We start from the raw sequence: 21658 nt of genomic DNA, 5'->3' as shown, positions 1-21658 counted from the left end.
ATTACAGGAGAAGACTCAGAGCTGTAATCCTGGCAAAAGGAGGCTGCACAAAATATTAAAGGAAGGGGTGCCAATAATTGTGGCACACATGTTTTTGAGAACAATATTTGTTTCATGATAAGAATTTAATGTTTATTTCAATTATGTTGCCTCTATTAAATGTTCAATTTTTGTTAGTATTTTGAATGAAATATGAGGAAAAGTACATTCTTTGCATCTTGTTTTGCTCATTTTTTACTAAAGGGGTGCCAATAATTCTGGAGTTCTGGAGGCACTGTAGTTGAGGGAACCTGGCCAAGCCAGAGGATCCGGACCAAAGGATTGAATACAAGTCTTGGTGATTTAGTTCCCTTGTGACCTGGATGCCCATTTGATTGCCAAGCCAGCCTGTGTTTATCCCACAGTGCTGTTGATTCTAGTGACTGATAAAACAAATGAATCACGTGGTGAGGAAAGTAAGCACTGAATCAGCATTCTCAGGGCATATGCTGGTGTTCAGATCTCTCTAGGAGAAGATAGAGAAGCTAGGCCACACAAATCCTAAAATAACAAAGAAGAAAAATCAGTCTCTACATTTTTCAGTCTGGTTTTGGAAAATCTTGCTTAAGGGAGAAGAGCGAGTATGTGTGGTGTATGTGTGGTTTGGTTTGACTACACTTGCAAATGTACCTCAACTCAGTTAATATCTTAGTTAAAGGCAAACGTTGTGGATGACAACAAAATGTCAGGAAGGGACAAGTGGACTGAGGTTGGTGGGCTTTAAAAAAAAGAGACAATGCCTGTCAGCTGTGGGGTTCCCCAGGGCAGTGTGCAGGGTTCTCTGCTGTTTTTGTTTTGTAAAATGACCATGCAATTTACTTATTTGTCTTTCATGATTAAGCCACTTAAGTGTCCCACAAGCACAAAGATATGATACAGGAAACACTAGTTGAAGTGAGGTATAGTAAAGACCTGATTATCAGACAACAGGATTCTGCAAACTCACAGAGGAAAGAGACTCAAGGATAACATGCACACAAAGGGAGAGAAATACAACAGGAAAGGTAGAATCTTAAGATTCGGATCCAAAACATCTGAAAAGACACAGACAGCCAGAAGAGAGCGAGGTCCCAGGACGGCCGATGGTCTAGCACAGAGAAGTGAAAAGACCAAACAAAGAGGAGAAACTATAGAGAGAGAGAGGCACACAGGTTGGAACTACAAACAAAACAAGGTTTAGAAGTATGGAACGGTTTTCAGAAAGTTTACAGTATAATTGTCTGTTGCACAAACATGGACTAGGCGTAAGCCTTAGGTAAAGTCAGTAATATCCTCTGATGATTATTTCAAAGCCAAATACACGGATGTGCTTAGTTTTGAAGATTTGAGCAAGAAAACTGTTGGAATAGAAACTTGACCAGGAAAGCAACATTCTTAGATAAGGGGATGTCTGAGCAATCGGCCTTCTGCCCAGCCTGGTGTAATTTTGTGTGTGTAATTAGTTCATGGTGATGGGCTAATACTAAAGGGGCGAAAGAGAAACCCAAAGTAGCTCAAAGCAAACGGATTAGAGATCAATGACAAATCCGATATGTTCAATTATAGAAAACTCTTTAGCTGTTCTTCCTACTATTTTAAGAGTGTATAAAATGTTAACAGGTACAATGCCAGAGCTATAGTGAAGCAAACCAGAACGTTATAAAGACCAGGATGAGTGGTTTTGAGTGTGTCAGTGCAATGGAGTGAAATAAACTGCCTCGTGTAATTACAAAGGTTGCAAATCAGAGAGTTGTACTACAAAGCAAGTTAGTCAGAGCCAGGCTTTCTTTGCCTTAGCAGGCTCGACAAAGCCTTCAACCACAAACAGAGATCATCGGGGAACCATTACCATATTACGTTTGACTTTCTTGCATTTTGTGAGTAAAAACATAAATAAGATTTTTCTAAGGTGAACTTGAGTCAACATTCATCCCGCCCTTTTTCCTGCATAAGTGTAATGTAAATGATACACAAATTAGAAAGTAAAATAACCATGATGAATGTAGTAATTTTACTAAAATATTATGATGCAATAAATAGAACATTTACGCTCTCACAGTACAAATTGGCCTTTCCTTCTGCAAAGGTTTATGTGCTGCTGATCAATACCAGTTTATCTAATTATTTTTCTACGTGCTGCGATTTCCTAATTTGAAAACACACCTTTCACCAAATGTAAATGAGAACAGTCGGCAATAAGTTGCTGGTAGTAAAACTCTCACACACAAACACGGATACATAAAATGACCAGGATGCGATGGGGAGCTTCAACTTCAAGGTAGAGTTGACAATCACAGAAACTGAGTGGGTGTTCTTCATCTCCTATCAAACTAATCTTGCAGCCAGCAAAGTTAACACAGTGTGATAGCATTGCTAAAAATGTATAGACTATTATAACTGTGTGAACATTTTGTGAAGATTGTTCCTGTTGCATCTCTTATTTGATGTGTAATTCAATTGTGAGTGTGTTATTTTGGCTTCAACTGTTTTGAGGGGAGTGTGTGTTTGCGTGTGGGAGATCACCAGAACACCATCTGACATTATGCAGTTTGCTTAAACAACAGTTTCACCAACATAAATGTACAAATGTTTGGGGACATAAAAAAGCATACAACTACATGGACTGATTAATCATGATACAACAAATGTCTGCATCTGTGCAATCACTAAGCTACATAATGCATTTACTCTTTCAACAACCATTTCAAATCTAATTTCAATTTAAAAGTAACAATTATATCCATTAGTTTCTTTTTTGTTTTTAGTGTGATGGAAAGATGTGGCTGATTTACTTAAAAATCAATGCTGCAGCCCATACACCTTGCTGTAATAGGATGCCATGAGAATATTTAGAATGATGGACTTGCAAAGTTTGTGGTCATAAAAAAAGGCAATCTTAGCTACAAGCATTCCTAACACTTTCAGATCAACTGAAACAGGAAATATCTGCAATACTCTTTTATAGACTTTAGATGCTGGATTGGAAACTGTGGGTAGAAGATAAAATTTAATGACTTTGTAAGACAAAGTGCATAAAATAGAAAACGTTCCTAATGCGTCAGTGGCTGTTACAGGAACACTTGGATGTTTATCGGCCGCGACAGCCTTTTTGTTAACAGATGTTTTAATATAGTTAAACACGGCCCCCCATTTACTTCAAATAATTAAGACTTTTTTCTGTTTTGTGAATCCTTGTTCACCATGGAGGCACGCAAGAAAAACAAAATTATCTTAAAAAAAAAAAGAAGAAATTCAAGGTAAAAGGCTGTGAGTAACTGCTATTCAAATTATTATTATGTTTGGGTGAAGCAGCAAGGACTTAAGGTGGTACATAAGAACACAGCAAATCAGAGGAATGAAAGCCCAGGCTATAAAACACGCAGGTTTATTCATCAACAGTTTCTTTTAATGCTTAATGATGCCATTTTGACAAAAACGAATAAATGTATTATTTGACAATTACATCCACTCCGCAAGGCAACAGCTTGGAAAACGTTTGAATCAGGCAGTAAAGAATATAAAACAAAAAGTCCCTAACGCATCTCTTACTGTTTTGGCATCGTCAAGGTAATCTGATTTGGCATCGTCAAGGTAACATTATACGTTGCTGTAAAATGTCCCATTCCCATTTATACCACGACAAGTCCTTGAAGCCTCTCACACTCAAACACTTACCAGGTGAAAACAGTTATTATGTGAGGGATCAGGTCTAAAGGCCTAAGAGGGACATTGGGATTGGGCCACGGGGCAGCTTTGATAGCCTGGAAGGCCCAGGTGATCAAGCCAAACAACCCTCCCTCGTCTGACAACAGGCTCTTTTGACAGCAATAATTTGAAATACTGACCTCATGAAACATTATCTGAAATGTCAGACAAAATACTTGACATTGCCAATTTCCAGAGATAAGGATACAGGTTTGTACCTTTCATTACCAAAGCTGTGCTGTCCAAAGTCACGCTCAGGAATAGCCTGTCACGTCTCTTCACTTAAAAATAAGTCTTAGTTTATGAGTGGTTTGATAAATAAAAAGTGCTATCATCACCACAGAACCATTTGCCTACAGTTATCAGTACGACTTCGTAGAAGGGCATATAGCATTTCCACTGCTTGACAGAAAATATGGTTTAATGATAAATTAGTTATGGTTAACCGAATGCATTAACTGTTAAATGACATGTAAATTATGATTTAACAGTAACACTTAATACTGAAAGTATACTGCTTTTAATCCACAGTGAATTTACAGCAGTTCATTAGTGTTAACACAGGTGTTATTGTTATTGAATTATGGTCCAAGCTTATTTATAGTGTCACAGCAGTTGCATTGAGCCATCATGGATAATACCAGGGCCCTGGCCCACCTAAATGGAACAGGGCCATAATTAACGTTATTAATTACACACATGCACCCTGCAATGACATAAAACTGGCTACAGCAGCCTTAGAGTGGCAGTTTCTGAACTCCTGAGAACAGATCCACATCCTAAAGCAGGGGTCGGGAACGTTTTTGGCTGGGAGAGCCATAAAAGCCAAATATTTTTAAATGTATTTCCTTGAGAGCCATACATTTAATAAAATCCGAGTACTAAAAGCGGTATCAGTGTTTCCCCTACCATTGTCTGTGGAAGTATCTAAATGTGTGAATGAAATGAAACTGCCCCGGGACAAACTGACAGGACTGACAACAGACGGAGGCTGCGATGTGATGAAAAGAGCGGATTAGTGCAGGATGCGGGAGAAGATGCAGCTGGAGAACTGTGCAGGTGAGCTGACGGTGTATCACTGCATCATACACCAGGAAGCGCTGTGTTGTAAAGCTCTGGAGATGGAACATGTAATAAGCACGTAACACAGACAGGAAACTTTATAAGAGTCAATGTAAGTCTTTTCCTGAGGAGATACATTCTGAACATGGTTCAGTCGAGGGAAAGTGCTGAATTTGCGCAGTTTCTCGTCAGCTGTTTCGCGAAGGGCAGGGTTCCGCCCCCTACACACACACATACACACAGACACACACAGACACACACACACACAGTTACAGTCAGAGACATAGTGGAGGAAAGGAGAGGGGAAAACTAAAACTAAATCCACTGCTAAATGTTTTACTTTAAAATGACACAGTATAATTATTTATTACTTGTTAAAATGTCAGCAAGCGATATTGTGTCATCGAAAGAGCCATAGGTTCCCGACCCTTGTCCTAAAGTGTAAAATGGTACCCACTCAACATGCAGTTTTCTTTTTTTTGTTTGCTTTTTAAACACAACAGCGAGGAGTAAGTCAGCAGGACGGGAGATTTAACCTGCGACCTAAAGTATACACAATATTGATCTGTAAATCACCTCAAGGACTGCAGCTAGACAGTTCCATCTACCAGTTAGACAAAGCTAGAATAAGCAAGTAAGTGCCAGCCAAAGTGCCACATTCCCAAAGGTTTCTCCTAATAATGTCTCACCAGCCAACCTAATCATCCAAAGAGGAAAGCTACAAGAACAAGGCTCACTCAAACAGAACCAAAATATCTTTAGCACTGCTACCAAAGCTGCTTGACCAAGCGGACATTGCAGTAAACATTTAAGGTAACACACTTTCTCACTACCTATATTCCAGCTTCTTACCCATCAAACCAAGTTCTAACATGAACCTATTTTTTCAGACATACTAGGCTCAATATAGGCAATTTCAAAATCTTAAATAACAAGGCAGGCAGTACCAGGAAGGCAATCCAAACAAGAAAACCAATTTAAAAGGGGCACATGGGGAATTTAAAGATGGCAGAGGTTCAGAACCTGGAGGTTATAAGTGTCAGAGTTCAGGTTTTTGTTTTTTTTAGGTAACAGATGCAACGCAAAGGCACACGGCAACTTAGACTAAATGGCACTGACTGGGGGAGAAAGAGGCTTGTAAAAGTACTGCAGGGCTGATGAGGATATGAGGTGCAGGTGGGGAGATGGGCGGGAAGCTCAGGTGAGATGAATGAGGTGATTGCGGGGCAGATGGGAGTGGCTGGATCTGGGATGAAAGGAGAAAAGTCTGAGGGCATCTGGTGGACAGGTAAAGAATAACACGCCTGAAGGGGCCTGAACTAGTGGAACTGTGTCTGCAGAGAGGGACAGAGAGGCAGAATGAGCAGGAATACACAAAACTGAGGCGGACAATTGTGACAATTACAGAACGGAAGCTTGACAGGCACAGCAATAGGAACTAAGGGAGACGGTGCTTGGCGAAAGGTCAATTACACCACCAAAATGATTCAAGGTAAAACATAAAGACAAAGCTACTTTACCAACAGGATACGATCTTTGAGATGCTGCATGCAGTCAAACTGGTTACAGTCGGTACTTAAACTGATGCATCACAATGCATACATTGCCCCTATTATAGAGGCATTTAAGGATTTGAGTGAGTTTAATCAATTTGACTGGAAGCTCTATAAAAAAAAGACACACTGAGATATTGCAAGCACACTGAAAGCTGTTCATGCTACAATCATGTCATCATACATACTCATATTTATGTGAATGTTTTATTATTACAGTAAACGGGTGAATTAAGAGCAGCAGCTACAGTGTATCCATCTCTCGTCATTAAACAGGTCGTATAGTGCTGTAGTCAACAAGGTGAACTTCTTAATTGTAAGCAGTTAACCTGTCCTGGATACAATCCTTAAATAGCCTGACCTCCCTTTCTACCCACAATCCCTCAGTCTAACATCCAACCACATCTTCTTATGCCCAAGTGACCCTAGCGCTGATCTATGAAAGCAAGAGGCATTATCTGGCTATCCTGGCTTTCCACAGTAGTGACAAGGCTTTTCTCTGCAGACTGGCGAGCACCCCTGCCTCACCTGCCTAACAAAAAAGAGATAAGAAGCACAAGTGAGGGTGTTTGTTTTGTACCCAGTACATGTTTTCTTTCTTTCATCAGATAAAGTGCAGCATTTCATTCCAAGTGGATAAAGCCAATGCTTGCAGTATCTGACACACACATTCACAAAAGCAGAGACAGGTTATAATACTTAAAGATATTTCATCTTTTGATTTGTAAACATGGGTATTACTAACTGTTATTATATTATCAACAGTATGAATGTATGAGTGGTGTTTGTTATAGTTTAGGAGCTGCCATTTGTTTGAGATTACAGACATCAAATCGTGGTGTAATTATTTTTGTAATAATGGAGCACTTATAAAATAATTAGATTACAATAATTATGTCATGGGGGGGGGGGTAGGCATGACTTTACCCAATAATTGTAAACAAATGTTCAACCATAATTACTTTGGTTATATCCACAAATTGTTCTTATTTTGCTTTCACCGTAACTATATTATTACAGCCCAAAATAGTAAAGCATTATGTTTGGGTTGTAATCGTAGGCTGCATCGTACACAGCAACTGTTTTGTAATTGCAGTTGAATCTCCCATAACATTTTGAATGGTCTCTGAACTGGCATCAGGAAGGGGGAAAACTAATAAACCTGTTCCTCGTTGTTGTGGAGTGCTAATCTCATCCAATCAGCAGCGATGCAGTCATCAGTTTATTAAACCTTGCAATAAACCGCACTGTTAATCTTACAATAAGCCTCATTTAATCAACTATTTGGTTGTATTGAATCACTGCTATTTTAGAGCCCTGAAATGTGATTGTTAAACCCTCTAACACTCACTAAGACACAGATACAATTCCATATTACACACACAAACAACACGTACCACATGTGAATGCAATAGAACAGAAACACACCATTTACGACAGTCGCTTCATTACCCCTCGACAATGCGACACAGCCCATTGGGGTTTTTTTGCATTCTTTGTTCCTTTTACGTTCTTGGGCATTGTTTGAAATACTCTGATAAAAATGTGAAATGTGAATTATACTGAATGAATCCAAATGAAAGTGTCATCTAATAATCAATTAATAAATACAATTTGTGTGGATAATATGGGAAAGTTATTTTCTTTTCTAAATTGTTTTTTGCATATCATTCACACCTGATTTCCTCATTTAACTATGTATGATAAGCTAATACGCACATACAGTTCTAATGGTACAGTTAGGGTATTTAGTTTTGTTAACCCTCTCCAGCTCTTGCAACATTAAATCCTAATTCCCAGTATCAACATATTCAAAGGGGAAGGAGAACTTCAAGCTGATACCTCTCAGTCAATACTGTCCAAGTGTTTGATTCCATCCTGCGATAGCCTTCAACCTAATTAGTTTTCCATCTGACACATCCCCTCTTAGGTGCGGGTCAAAATCATTGATGCAAAGTCAATGACTATCTTGTGAATTCCCTTTCTCATAAAATAGCTCCCTTTTGTTGCTGTGTGAGTTAAGAGGCAACTCCGTACAATTGTGAAGCCGCATTCTACAGGCTGGCTGTGTAGGTGGTAGTGTGCTGAAAATAAACCTGCTCATTCAGAGTAGCAATTACAGTGTCATTATCTTGGTGTTGCAATTATCCCTCTTTTCTCTCTGCACTCACCATTACGAAATATTTTATAGTAACATCCTTCTTACGTAAAGGTGCATCCAGTTTGGTGTGGTGCCCTTCTGAGGTAGGGCAATAAAAAATGAATACATAGTGAATGATTTATAAGAAATATACTGTAGATTGCTTTTTCCTTTCTATATGAAACATAAAAATCCACTCTTGCAGCTGCAATCTGTTGTGTTCTTAGTGGTAAACTAATATATTCATCACACAACTACAGTAGTTGAAGAGTTGCAGTTTGGAAAATAATTTTTATAACGATGATTATAAAATCAAATCTGTCTTTTCAGGCAGCGTGCATTTCGATTAATGAAGAGGAGGAAAAAGAAGAACACAATGCATCTGATTAATGAAGAGGAGGAAAAAGAAGAACACAATGCATCTGATTAAAGAAGAGGAGGAAAAAGAGGAAACACACTGAAGTTTCTTGTGTCAGAATGCTGAGCTACCTGACTTGACGTAGAAAGGTAGAAAAGGGACCACTATTTGACTGACGTATGCAATGACCTGTATCACTAGAAATGGCATTCAGAGTACATATTATAATCCTGACAAGGGACTTTTCAATGTGGAAATGCTGTCAGAAAGCGGTGAAAACTAATGAAACATTAGAGACCATCCAGGAAGCCTCAGGAGAAGTCACATTGAGAAAAAGGAAGACATATATATAAAGGGCTAAATAAAAGGTACTGATGCATCATCCACAAAGACAAAGGCCCTCTGGGTACACATTCCAGCTATGCATCAATGTTATAGTGTTGTTGATACAGTAAGACATAAAGGTTATTTTTGTGATGATTTCAGCTATTACCTACTCAAATCTAGCCATAATGGTAACAATGGTAAAGCATCCACCCACTGGAAGGAGAGGACAGAGAGGTTGGTAACAAGCCTCCATCGACCTCATTAGGTTGCAGGGAAGCTCCAGCCTAACAACCGGTCTTGTCTCTTGTGAGGCCGCATACTTCACATGCACACATGCACACACACACACACATACACACACAAACAAACGGCTGCGTGGCTGCTTTTCCATTACAAGCCAAGAAGAACACGATACGCACATAGGAACGGATGCAGGTGTGTACACAAACATGCACACACAGCATCACTGCTCAACCTGACACATGTTGCGTGGTCAGCAGAGGCTCGTAAGCTCAGAGTAAATCAAGTGCAACTGTAGGCCCCACTGTACCTGTCTGCAACAAGTGTGTTGTTTACAATAAAAATAGGTGAAGTTAATTAAACTGGGTTTTTCCTTTCCGATCCATTTGCTTACTGTGCAGTCATCTCAGGCAGTTCGTAATCCCGCATATCCCCCCACTGGCCTGGACGGTGCTGTTGGCTGAGGTGCGACTAGAGATGCAGTGAAGCAGGCAGATTCGTTGCACTAGTGATTAGCAGATCAATGTGCAATTGTGCCATGCTTGTGTCTTCCTTCATTCTCTCTGCTCTGAGTTTGACATAGAAATACAGTCTGTTTTAACTAATTTGCTTTACTAAATTGAGATCACACCAGAACATTATCTTCACCCACTGTGAAAGAAGAGACTATCTATCAATTGACCGAAACCTCCTAGCCCCCAGTCCCCACAATCACGAGGTGAAAATGCTGCATAAATTGGTTACTTTTCTTCATTTTTTTCATTTAATTAAAATGTGGCCAGTACATACACAAGATATTTTCAGCAAAGCTATCTGCTTTAATTAAATGCCATAGGAGGTGGAATTCCAAGGGAGAGGAAGGTATAATTTCAGTGATAAGTGAGTTATTATTAGAGGCAGCCTGTAATAACAGCAGACACCTTCATTGTACTGGTCATTTACTTTACATTGTAAAAAAATCTCTCGCCCTTCCATGAAAGTACAAAGGTTCTCATCAGTATCTGCATTGGTTTTACTATTTTGCACGTATAAAATGCATCGGCCTGTTACAGCATGCTACAAGCTAACGAGACTTTTGAAAAGATGTCAGCCCTTTGCTCATTAAAAATTAGATTTGGAGGACACTTGTTAAAAACTAATTTTCAGCAGCTGCTTCTACCATTTCTGCAATCAGAAGATCAACAGACCACAATAGGATGAGATGCAACAAGTGAGTCTGCAAAAAGGTCACATGGCCCGATGGATTGGTAGTGACAACAGAAACCGCAATGTTATCTTGTGGTTGTCACTTTTACCAGGTATATGAAAGATGAGGGTTTTTTTATTTGCTTTCAAGCTGCTCTGTCATCGCTGATGTGCACAAGAGAGGAAAACCTATTCACTATTTCTAAGGCAAGATTCAAATGCTGGTCTTTGAGGGGTTGCAGGGTCTATTATGTGGATGCTTTCTCTAAAACGCTCAAGTGATTGGAATTGAATGAGCCAATTGTAATCTATCCAAATACAAAGCAAGGAATCTCTGACTGTCTGTGTGTGTGGGTATGTCCTTCATCTGACCTACTTCACGCTTGGCGCAGAATTGCGGGAGACCCCCAAGCGTGTAGTGTTTAGGTAGGTGAGATTTTAGGTCAATATTAATACACTTTGTATAAACAAGCAATAGGTCACTGTACAGCAGCAGGGGCGGGGCTTAAGGGCTCAGCGTACTGAGTCGAGAATGTCATGTGCTGTGGACCTTTACCGGTTGTACATCATTGATTGCAGTTCACTTTTGCTGCTGGATGCTGGATATACTAACGTTACAACTGGACTCTTCCTTCAGTCAATGGGCAATGAGCAGTTCTCCTGAATGCTACAAGCCACACTTTTGGACTGCACTATCCATCCATCCATCGTCTACCGCTTATCCGGGATCGGGTCGCGGGGGCAGCAGCTCCAGTAAGGAACCCCAATCTTCCCTTCTCCGGGCCACATCCTCCAGCTCCGACTGGGGGATCCTGAGGCGTTCTCAGGCCAGTGAGGAGATATAATCTCTCCACCGAGTCCTGGGTCTTCCCGGGGGCCTCCTCCCAGCTGGACGTGCCTGGAACACCTCCCTAGGGAGGCGCCCAGGTGGCATCCTTACTAGATGCCCGAACCACCTCAACTGGCTCCTTTCAACTACTCCGAGTCTCTCACGGATGGCTGAGCTTCTCACCCTATCTCTAGGAGAGACGCCAGCCACCTGTCTGAGAAAACCCATTTCGGCCGCTTGTACCCGTGATCTCGTTCTTTTGAAGTGGACTGCACTAGTATCATTAAATTAGAGAAGCACTGATACCGATAGTAATATTCAATATCGGATGTTAATCCGATTCTGACTCAAAGAGCTGGATCCGGTATCGTTAACAATGGGCCGATCTGGTATCAGATACCATTATTTTAATAAGGACCACTTCAGTACATTTACATCTATGTATTTATTTTGTTACATTTTGTTTTACAAAGTTAGGAAAGCAATGTTGCCTACCACATAAAATAATGATCCCAGTCACCTCCACACAGTGAGGTGTACAGCTTATTTATTAATCACTAGTATCGGAGCGGTACTCGGTATCAGTGGATATCCAAAGTCCAATATTGAATTAGTATCCCTAAAATCCTAATTAGAGAGGGCCTAATACTGCCATGTCACCTCCTCCTGGTAAAAACAACGCACTGTGTACTTTTATGTTTCCCGAACATTGTGAGCACAGTATTATAATAACAGTCAAACATATAAAAACAGAAATGACTAATCACCTTATTACTCACTAATCTATTGAAAACTGATAGTTGCCGATTGAAGTTGCCGTGTACTTCAAAACTGTGGTGTCCGTAGGCTTTGCTATTTTCAGAGATTAGCAGTTGCTAAGAAAGTATTGTATAGGACAATAATTTATCAAAGCCAAGACCAAAAGGTCATACAGACAGGAGGATCTATGCTTGCTTTGTTCACCAAACAAAAGACTCGCAGAGTCTTGAGGAAAATGTCAACGAAGCTGCCACTGAAATGCTGTTTAGTACAACCCCAGCTTTCATTTGGCACTTGACACAAGAGGTTGAGGAAAAAATGGTTCAAAGTGATGCATCAGTCGTGTCATGCCACGCTCGAATCGGATACATCACCGCACTCCATTTCACTTTCACCTTTTTAATTTTTTGTCCTCTTAAAGGCTGCGATTCAGGGCCAAAAGAAGAGCTTGGGAGTGAGCTGTGTAAATATTTTTCCTTTCCTTCGGGGTCTGTGTGTGTCAGGCACCATCTGCTGGAGTTGGAATGATCTGGAATTAGTGCTACTAATTTAAAGTTCACAGGGAGACACTATTGAGTGGACCCCACATCCCCATTTCAAGGTATTCAGACCAAACACACTACACATTCAAATAATTGGGAAGGAATTTCATTTCCCCAGGGAAATTCTGTTCTTTCTTTCTGCTTTTGCTATTAATCCTCATTGCTTTTTATCTGCTCTAATAGTCACCCTGTCAATTGCTGCACAATGTCTGTCGTCCCATTGGTTCAGATCGTTCGCTGGAACATTCAAAGGATACCCCTGTGGGCCTCAAAGTAGTTTTTTAGCCATTTACTGATATTTTATCAAGCTCTACAAGAGACACAACCAATTAGGACATTTCCTGTCCAAAGATAATCATTGAGTGTCTGTATGCAATGCACACGTGCATTAATGCACACGTACGTATGTGGCTGCTCAAGAGTGTGTCTGATATTCTCTGACAATGCAGCTTAACTGTAGCTAAAGCACTTTCACACCTCTCAGTGGATATATATTGTGTGTGTGAGTGTGTGTGTCTAGCTCAACAGCGGATCAGTAAGATAGAGTCATGGAAATGTTCACTGTTCTTTTTGCACGCCCTGAGTTTTGACTGGCTATTGCTCATGCCTCAAAAGATCAAGACAAATGGGCTATTTTTCAATTTAAAAAAGTGTGATGGTGCATTTCTATCCAACAGAGCGTTAGGTGTGTATGAGTTATTTTGGTCTGCGTTTATCAGAAAGGCAACGTTGTGTATTTGCACGTGCATGTATTCTAAATATAAAGATGAATTTGTGAAGGTGTGATATTCAAATCAACTGCACTTGTAAGGCACATCATACAGTGCCGTGTGAGTACTCCTCAACATGTAAGCAATACTGCAGGCACTCCAAAATAAAAATATGTGTGACAGCATGAATAAACAGTGTTAACAATGAATATTCAGTGAAACACAAAATGCAAAAAGAGCACACTGATTGCAACACAATACTATCCCCACACACTCATTTAGCGTTACACTCATTTCTCAAACACAATGCACCATACTGTTTGTATACACAATTTGGATCAATATATATATTATGGACACGCCATTAATGTTCAGACAGACCATCAAGCCAGCATAACTTTCTCAGCATATAACTGTAACATGGAGCATTACTAGATCCTGCTGGATTTCTCATTGGCTTCATGACCTAATTGGCTCGTCCATTCTTTCAGTGATGGTGCTGGTCCCTAGAGTGTGGACATATTTGACATGCTGGGGAATGGGTTTCAGGAGAGAGGGGATGTAGGCCAGTCAGATACAATAACAGAGATCCAATACAATCAAATGATTAATTGGTCAAAATACACAAATGCTTTAAGACATACAGGAGGAGATGCACTGGTGTTTTGAAACTACGCAAGCATTACGCAATATTACTGAGATATATAATAATTCCCCTGCTGGTTAGATGAGTTTACTGTATGTTCACACTGGTTATAAATTGGAGGCCAGTTAGTGCTTTAGGTTCTGCTGAAAAGGAAAACTGTTTATATTTCATCATAGGTCACTTATGTTTCAGACAGAAGCACACGCAAAGGTCACTAAAGCTGTCTTGCCCATTCCTTAGCCTTTTTTGTTCTAATGGTCCAAACAATGTTGAAGCTTTTGATTCTTTTCTGCTTACATTGATACAACTACGGGAAACAGCCACTGCTTTCATTGACATGCTGGGTCTGCTGCAAGAGCCGTGTTTTTCATGCTTCATGATCAGAAGGTGTAAGTGGACCATAACAGTTCTATGGTTCATTTTGCATGAAAGCATCACAAATAATCATTTAGGTATCGAAGTATACAAGACACCATTTTATAATCATTAACTTGTATCAAGGGATGCAGGACTTGCCTATTAAACATGTACTTTACTCTCCTAAATGGGAAATAAAAAAATGTTACATTTGTACATTGTGTAGCTTTTTGTAGCATCTTGTAAAACTAAAAATAATGCTTCAATTTTAAACGATTTGTTACTTAATTCTCATGGCTTCACCCCTGCAGCACATATGGAGAATGGCTTTTTTCTGGAGAGTCTCTTTAATAAATGAGGTTGTGATTTCACAGATAGGATCAAATGTGGGTGCTCGAAGCCTGTAAACAAACAACACTTGTTTGGGTTGGTAATTTAATTTAATCACAGGAACAGGCCGGAACACGGTGTTGTTTTTGTTGAATACATGTCATCTCTCTTGGGAGAAGTGTGCTGAATTTAAATGTCACTATTGACTGACCAGCGTCAAGTGATTTGGCTTTAAACCCCTTAACTGTTGTGTTAATAATGTGCCTCATCCACTTAAAGACTGTATACCAGCTTGACGTAAATATCCTCATGCAAGCCGATCTCTCACAATGTAAATGTTGATTTTAATCTGAGATAAATATAATTTTTTTAAATGGACAGTTGTCTGGAAGCAGCCAGGAGATTTGATTCAATGAAGCTGTCTGTGTCAAACAACTGGACTTGACAAGCGCGGCATCAGGCAGCTCAGGCGATGCTGTTTTCCTCACAAGGTGTGACAGATCAGAGACAGGAAGATGTAGAATCCATATGGATGAACAATGTTTCTGGAAACTGTCACTGGACTGACAGCAAATTGACACAACATCTGTCAACACGTCTCAGGAGATATCTTGGTATTTGAAAGATGCTTTCACTTGGGATTAGCTGTTCACTTTCCTCTATTCAGAAAGCATTAAAATAGTCATTATTTAGTATAGTTTTGGCCAAATGGAGTTGTCAAATAAAACATGGCATTGTCCTTTTCGGTGACAGCAATGGGAACTGGATGGTATGACCAGGTTTGAGCTATCCAAAGATCCATACCTGCTGATTTACAGCACAGCTGCTCACTACATTTCAAAGCAGTTTTTATACAACCTATCTTTATTATAGAGGGTTTGCTAATATTTTGCAGCAGCACAGCATTACATTTTTCCCTCTTTTCCCTTTTTGTCTTCACTTACTGACTCATTAAAAAGTGACTACAGCAGAATATCAATATCTGCATCATCATGATCACCATTCTCTGCCGTATACCTCAGCCTCAACATAAATAAAACCATGCGGTGACATCAGGCTAAAGGCTTTATACAGAGAACTAAACGACATAAATCAGATATAGACCACTATAAACTCTATGACAGTAGTATGACTGATATGCTGTTAGCCCACACAGGTTTATCAGACAGCTGCAGATAAACAACCCAGTTCTCTCCACCTCGTTAATATTGCCTGCTGTTGTTAACTTGTTAAAGCTGCTCAGCGAGGGTTGATAGGATGCAGGACGGGTTGTGCAGCCAGAATAGCAGTCACCTGCCCTGCACCAAGCGCTGTGTCGTGGACGCGCTGCGTCTGGAGAACCCACTCTAATTACAAACTGGAAGGGACAAACAGATCTGAAATCAGTTGGCCGGAAAGAACAGCTTGACACAGCCACACTGACATGTCTCAAGAATTCAACTACAGCTCACTTGGAACACTTTTCCTGGCCTGTATTACGGCGGAGAGCAAATGTTTGCTTTCAGTTGTTTGACACCAAAGACCAACCGGGATCAATACTGTAAACAACCGACCTGCTCTACAAATAAATCATCCCTATAATGCGTGTGTGACACATACACTGCTAGTGCGCTTATGCGCTCACACTTACTCACTTCACAGACACGGACTCAAAGTGTTCGTTTGCAAATGGCCAAATAAAGCGGGATTGGATGAAGCCAAAATAGTCTCGGAACATCAAATTCACCTTGAAAGTTAACACCTTAGGAATCACATACAATAAATAACTTGGTATCACCTCGAATCTCTCACCTCAGGAGTAAGGCTGGATATACATGCTTTACATATATTGATAGATCGGAGCTATAGATGATCTTGTTTTATGCAAGTTTAGCACATTACACAGAAGAAGATAAAAATATCTTACCTTCACGCCATAAGTTTGAATCTTTGTTTTTGTCGGCACCGGCTGTTAAATCCAAGCGCACCCACAGTTAGCTCCTGCTGTATCCTTCATTTGCTTTGCACATTGTTTACTCTTTAAAATGTAACCGAGTCGGTGCAGCGGCTCGGGTGCGAGGCATTAGTACAGTATGTTGGGGAAAACTGCACTGGTCCTGAGAGCCAAAACAAAAACCGCTGCATATAAATAATAAAAAAAAAAAAACAGCTTTAAATCATTAACTGTTTCCCGATCGTTCAGCAGAAACCTCGAAGAATGATTTTCTTCCGTCTCGGTGTTCAGTGAAGTAGGTTGAAACTGTACTGTGCGTGCTGTCCAGGAGCTTTACGCACAGAGTTACCTTCGGTACTGACGGAAGAAGGCGGAGAAGCGGCGACTGTAAAGAACTGTGGAAAATCAAGGCGGGGTTATATCTGTTTAAACCCTGGCAGGAACGTATATTTCCTTTACGGTCACCGTCATGGGGGAGACCTTATATCACCTTATGTTTGCATCATATTGTTCGTACTGCGTGCCAAATTTGCGCCACAAACTGCATCTAAAGTATTTCATCCACTGATGCTAGAATGGACGAGATTTGAGAGAGAAATAGTCTGCGAATAATTGAGCACACATACATGTCAGGGCCTGTGCTAGACTTAGTGCATTAGCTCATGACGTGGAAAATGGCAATGGAGTGGGAGATCAAAGAAATAGGTGGACTGTAGTGCATTTGGGCCCATACACTTATATTAACAATATTCCCCCCCCCCCCCCCCCCCCCTCTCTCTCTCTCTCTCTCTCTCTCTCTCTCTCTCTCTCTCTCTCTCTCTCTCTCTCTCTCTCTCTCTCTCTCTCTCTCAAATTCAAAGTCAAATCCAAAGAGGCTTTATTGGCATGACCATATTGAAACACAGTATTGCCAAAGCACATTGTACAACAAGGTAGTACAGTTTTTGAAAATGCAAACAATAAAACATTAACAACCATTTTAACAATATTTTGCAATATTAAAGCTGATCATAACTGATGGATATCAGCAGCAATGTATTAATTATTATTATTATTATTATTATTATTATTATTATTATTATTATTATAAGAATGATAATAAGAATACGAATATAACCTCCTGTCATTATTCAATAACTGACATCTCCGTCCCCAGAACACTGCATGGCTTTCATTCTTGCTGCCATGTAAACAGGAGCCAGTTTACACAGGGGGTCATTTGTGAATGCAATTAAGCTGTTAGGAGAAAAAACAATGAGAGAAACAATGTAGCACAAAGACCTCATAACATCCTTGAGATTTACATCAACCTGTAGGTGGAGATGCATCCAATACAACCTATATACATACCTTCCTCAGTCTGTGTATATAGATAGAACAAACATTCCAAATATCATTATTTTAGAGCTAGAGTTTTTGTGTGTTAACTGTAATCCTCTTATTTGTTTGGTTTTATGATATAAATTACTGCCAGTGTAATCAATATTTGAAATGTTCAGTGGTTTCACATCTCCTCGCTGTGTTACTTCACACAGGTGAGACTTAAACATGTTTTTTTGTTAAAGCACAATGTGGCTAATATATGGTAACACAACACAGTATAATCAATAGAGCCCCTTGTTCTCATTACAGGAAGACGAAAAGTGGGCGATCACTGTCAGAGCCTCTTAGTGAGGTTTGTCAAGCAGCTTTTTACCATTTAGCCATTTGACTTTGAAATACGATAGATATTCAGTAATTATGCAGGGAGAAATCCACTGGAGCAGAGGAACAGCCACACATCCCTGCGCCCTAAACCCCCCATAATGCCACACAACTGCCAGATTTATTATGTTTTGAATATATTTTTTTAGCTTACTGCAAACAATCAAAACAAAAGGCATTTTGTGATATGTAGGAAACAAGTAAATGAAGCATGAGTAAGCAACACAGGCAAAAAGCTAAATTACAACATCCAAAATCCTCACGCTGGATGAAATGTTAGAAAGTAGTGATACAACTGAGTGTGGCATTTTCCTCTGTATGAATATCCCTTTGCAAAGAATGGCTGTTCTCACTTTTGTACTCTTGTGGTGACATCTGTTCTCAAGCAGATAGCAAAAAAAACCAGTTTAGACTTTCCTACTGATTGACACATAAACATACACACAGTGGGATGCATAGTCTGATAGAGTACACACACACCCTCACACACACACACACACACACACACACACACACACACACACACGCACACACACACACACACACACACACACACACACACACTTGCACAGTCCCAAGGCTTGTTGTGGGAGGCACAAACACATCTAACTGCTGACTGCCATAAGGCAACATTGCAGCCTGGTGCTGCCTGATATGGCCTCTATTAACTTGAGTTGATGAGTGTATGTTGGCAGCATGCTAAATAAATCACAGCAACTTAGATGATGGTGCTAAGTTCATGCTATTTCACAAACCGGCTTCACCCTCGTGTCATGACAATGAAATGTTACTAAATCCACCAAGGATTTCTTCCAGTCGAGAGATCCACAATATTGCGTCTAATCTTAATGTCAGGGGGTAAATTCACTTCAGGAATGGAATTCTTTTTTTTATCCTCATGTTAAACAGGACTTGGTGAGATATTGTAGATTCAAGACACATACACTCCTCTCTCAGCCTGGCCAAGGCACAGAGCCACCACTGGTGGGCGGATGCCGACTTGAGGTGAGTCGGGGAAAGGCACAGACCTAGCATGAGGAGGACACTACTGTGACACTGCTCTCACTCACTCTTTCACTCACACATACGGCAAACACAACATAACTCAAACATGAACTGATCTTGAAAGTGAATCATATGTTATGCACCGTCAGTCATCGCTTTAAAGTTCACCTCATCTTTTAAAGAATGTATGATGTTAGCTCTGGTTAGCACCAAATAAGCATGTGTGACATCCTATGCCAACAACACAGAGGCTCAATTGCTGGCTGGCAGTCCCTCAAGAACCTGACATACTGTGTTGAAGTTTTGGCACGACTGCCAGTTTGGAAGAGGATGGTGACAGCCAATGTGCCACAGAGTGGAGTTAAGGAGAGATGAGGAATAGAGGGAAAGAGATGAAAAGTAGAAGGAGATATCCGGTTATGAGAGATGCACTAGCAGCTTTCCTCCAGGGAGAGTGGGGTATTTGAAGGATACGTCTGGCAAAACTTTTACATTTTTGTTATTGTTAGCACATCCACACAAAAAAGTCAAAACCAACAATGAATTGACGCTATTAACAAGAATTGTGCATCCAAAGACTGATAGTTGTTTGTTCCTCTGTGCCATAGACCTCTTTTATTGTCCAAAAACTATTAAAAACACATCAGTGAGCCACATCATTGCACTGGGTATTGTAACACACTTATTAGTTGTTTACTGTTGTTTATGTAGAGCCTGTTCCGCTGACTAGTGCACGGAATATGTATTAATCCGCGAGTAAAAATGGTCTCCGATAAAAGTACAGCAAAAAACATGTGCTAAATACTACAGCGCCCAGGTGTTTCAGAAAAGTGTATGACATGGATGAAAAGTGCATGCTGCCAGTGGCATGGCTCTAGACATGGCAATGTCAGTTGGCCAGTCAGTCGGCCGACAACTTTGTGCCGGACTGAATATCTTAACAACAATTGCATGAACTGTCATTTGAATTCGGTGTATCTTGCCATGTATTAAATGGATTGAGAATAATGAGACTAAACTGTAAGATGGTGATGGTAATTAAATTAATTAGAAGGAAAACCACCGCCCGCCTGAAAGATTAAATGAAGAGCAGTTTAACTTTTTCTTTCTCTAACAGATACTGATTTATCATGTATTCTGAGGCAAAGTAATTATGCATTTTGGAAGCAATTATGGAGGAAAATTGTAGCCAATATCAACTCAACAAAGTAGCTGCTTTCTGCTGGCCGGATTTATGTTTTTTTCATAGGCCAGTTTAATTGTACTATTTCCTGTGCAATGTGTGACTGAACTTTGCTCATTACAGTTGAGTGGAGCTTTACAATGTTCATGGCAACTTTCCATCTAGTTTCATTGTTACATTTCATCAGATGCTACAGCGCAGCAGCTAGGGGGAAGTAGGATGAAGCGAGAGGCAGAGCTGGCTTGAATGTAGGAGGAGGAGGAGCTGTAAGGTAAATAATTTATGCTTGAAATATTAAAATCTCATCGGTTCCAGTTTCATTGCACTATATTTGTCCATGAAAAGGATCCGATGCCATTTATGGCTTTGTCAGAACAGGGAGACCGAGTAGAGTTAAGAGGAAGAGAACAGAAACAGTCTGGTAATTGTGAGGCTCAAGGTCAATCGTCGCTGGAGCTGCCAAGCCGAGAAGCATGTTGACAGTATGATGGGGCACCGTGGAATCGCCTGTGCATTCTCAAACAGTCTTGTTAGCCTTATGGCACCTCAAAGAGGCTGAGTACAAAGAGTGTTTGTTGCATGTTTCCTGTTCCCTCTGTTTGGAACTGATTGTAGACTGATTTTAAATTGAAAAAGCTTTTCTCTGGGTGTGTTTGGAGTGATTACACACAATGCAGAGGCCAAATGGAAAAGTAGCTGTTTACAGTTTGATTGAATTTAAAATCAATTCTTGTTTTTTCCTTTTTCTTTCTTGTCTGTTGTTGTATTTCTTTATTTTGCTCACATACAGTGTTGCATATTCTATGTAACTATTTGTTTCCCACGGTTTTTGCCTTTTAAATGAAGGGACATAGATGGAGCAGATATATATATATATATATATATATATAGATAAGTAGATAAGGCAGTCTCCGGGCTGATGCAAGGGAAGCTTTAATCATAGAGTTGGACCTCAAGATAGAGCAGTCAGCCCAGTCTTCAGATAAACAGCTGATATAAATACAACCATAAAAGACTACAGAACATAAACAACCCAACTTCATGCACCATATTGATGTTAATGGCAGCAGTA

General features: G+C 40.1%; 1 protein-coding gene across 1 annotated transcript in view; it reads right to left on the bottom strand.

The window, feature by feature from the left end:
• drd2a (dopamine receptor D2a) overlaps nucleotides 1-17044 on the bottom strand; it is a 36670-nt gene extending 19626 nt beyond the window's left edge. The window contains exon 1 of the mRNA XM_029446231.1: nucleotides 16668-17044. The gene's annotated coding sequence lies outside the window, so the exon portion shown is untranslated. The remainder of the gene's footprint in view (nucleotides 1-16667) is intronic.
• Nucleotides 17045-21658: the final 4614 nt, after the last annotated feature.

The sequence above is a fragment of the Cottoperca gobio genome, chromosome 13, assembly GCF_900634415.1.
Source record: "Cottoperca gobio chromosome 13, fCotGob3.1, whole genome shotgun sequence".
Lineage (NCBI taxonomy): Eukaryota > Metazoa > Chordata > Actinopteri > Perciformes > Bovichtidae > Cottoperca > Cottoperca gobio.
The sequence above is the reverse complement of the archived record's forward strand: the minus strand, read 5'-3'. Positions and strand labels throughout refer to the sequence as shown.